This window comes from Cicer arietinum, chromosome 1 (assembly GCF_000331145.2).
Source record: "Cicer arietinum cultivar CDC Frontier isolate Library 1 chromosome 1, Cicar.CDCFrontier_v2.0, whole genome shotgun sequence".
NCBI classification, from domain to species: domain Eukaryota; kingdom Viridiplantae; phylum Streptophyta; class Magnoliopsida; order Fabales; family Fabaceae; genus Cicer; species Cicer arietinum.
The window spans coordinates 38102992-38105842 of NC_021160.2; positions in this window are offsets into that span (position 1 = coordinate 38102992).

Below are 2851 nucleotides of genomic sequence, written 5' to 3' on the forward strand. Positions count from 1 at the left end.
GCGGCAAGGGTATATACGAAGAAGAAGAAGATGGCTTGGTCTTCCTTTTCCTTTTTATTATCTTATTTTATGTTTTCATTATTATTATTATTATTATTATTATTATTATTATTATTATTATTATTATTATTATTACTATTATTATTATTATTAATTATTATTATTATTATTATTATTATGATTACTATTATTATTATTATTATTATTATTATTATTATTATTATTATTATTATTAATTGTTACTCTTGTATATGAACTTAACCCATAAAACACATTTTACTCCTTTCTTCTATTTTTTTTTTTTATAAAACCAATAATTAGGAAAATTTAATTTCTTTAATACTTTATTTTTTTAATAAAATTCCATTACTAAAATATTACTAATATTTTGAAACTAATATTTTATAAAATAAAGTGATTAAAATAATTAATCTTTTAAAATACATTAATAACCAAGACTCTCATATTTAAAATAATTACTATGATTACATATTTTTTTCATCCAAATACTCACATTAAAATACTACCATCAGAGAGTATTCAAAATTATAAAACAAATAAATATAACATATAAACTTTATATTAATTACTAAATCATAATAAATATATATAAAATCATAGTATCATAACAAAGATATAAAAATATAGGAAATCAATTGCAATTGTACTAGCATCTCAAGATGATTATTTATCAACTAAATAACTAAAAATATAAACCAGTTAGAAAAAAATTGAAGTATAACTATGTGTACACTTAACATCATTCAAACTCACAAAAAAAATATCACATTTACTAGATACATGCATATACACGTTAAATTGTCTAAAATCTTATTATTTAAATTATTACACTAAAATAGTATTATTTTTATAAAAATATATAAAATAATATAATATTTGTTATTTATATCACGCATTTAGTCTAATATGTAATTAGTAGATCATAGAAAGGCCCTATATAAAGAAAATTAATTCCAAAATTAATCAACATATATTTTAAAATAATTTTAACACTAAATCAATTATTTAAAATTCTATTTAATTAATGAAATAATTTATTATAAAATTTGGGGTGTTACAGTTGAGGCCCAAAAGCTCACAACTAGAATAATAAGAGAGAACATGAACTATCAAAACTATGCCAAGCATGTCACTGAAAAGTTAACATTTTTTTTTTTGAAAATTTGATGGCATGTTAGCCTTCTACAACCACTTAGTAATAAAAAATGTATGCATTAGTAAGACTTGTCGAATTGGGGAATAACATGAGCTAAGAAATATAATTTAGATTTCAAAATCCCAAACAGATAATTTAAGACTTAATGCAAGTTATTACAACTTCTTCATCATAGTACACCTTTAGTGAAAGCAAAAAAAAAAAAAAAACATAAAATTTGACTACTGAAATAAAAAGAAAAAAAAAGAAAAAGGAAAGAAAACTTCTCCCAGTTGGGTGATTCTAGGGGCCTTGCTTAAGTCCTCGGCTCTTGTACCACTATAGTCGCTAGTATACTGGTGAGGTGAAAATAAATCAGAATAAAACATGCCTCCTGGTGTCTGTTGAGATGATGCGAAGGCTCGATAGAGATTTGTCATCCTCAGTTCTATTATGGCCTGTCCATCTCGTTGATCGATCATCAATTGTTCCATCATAGTTTCTAGCCTGCCAAATCTTTCCTCGGTGGAGAGCTGTGATGGATGTTGAGGGTGGTCATGTGGCCCCTGTGGTTCAATTTTTTCCTCCTTTGACATCGGTGCTTGTGGAGCACCAGGATAGTCTGCCGAAATCATAGTGTTTTTCTATCCACTTAGCAGTGATTGGGGTAGCAGGTTTCACCTTTCTTCACCTTGTTTAGGTGACACTCTCACCTACTCACAGAGCTTGCTTATCTGGGAAGCATGATTGAAGTAGCCCGCCGGAGGATCAAGAATTGATGTCCCTCAAAGGTCATGAGCTAGAAACATGTCCACATTAATTATTTCACCCTTTATGATAGTAACAAGTATACATGCTCTCTGAAATGTTATATCTGACACATTCGAACATGGTAGTAGCGTATGATGAACAAAGGTACTCCATGCTTTTGCAATTGCAGTGAGATCCAACGAGTGCAATTTTCTAGGTGAGCCATTTCGTACCCAATATGTGCTTGGTCTGCATAAAATGTATAAGATCTCCTGAGTGTCTATTTTTATAATGTTGTCCTCTATATCTTGAAAGCGGCAATCATTATAGTTCGGAAAACCAAAGATTCCATTGATGACTTGAGGCGTGAAGGGCACCCTTTTTCCCCTCACATAACTCACAAATTGATCATGTGGAAATGGTTTGTCATACTTCATATTAGATGCACTAGAGAAGAATTCCACTACTAATTATTTGCTCGGTATGGTGACAAATATGGTCAGCTTCTCCCAACCTATGGCAACAATCATCGCCTAGATGTCAACAAATTCATTTGCTTCCAACTTCAAAAAATTTTCACTCACAAACTTCTTGACTGTAGGGATTTTGGCATGAAACTCTTGTGTTGCCATGGTCTTAAATAATAACATATCATGTGGTTGGGAGGAAGATGTATTTGTGATCTTAGTTCGTTTTGCTTTCCGTTGGGTTGCCATTAGGTTCTTTGTTGTGTTAACACTAGACTTCGAGGAGTAATAAAGATATATGTACCAGTTGACTCTTGTGGGAGAGACGAGTTTGGAGAAAACTAGAGGAGCAAAGGTTTTATACCCCAACCCAACGCTTCAAGTGTGTGTCCAGCGCTTCAGGTGCAATACGCAGTAGTGTGCTAGGGTTGGAATGCGCTTCAGGTGCAAAAAAAAACGACAAAATGTACAATTTGAA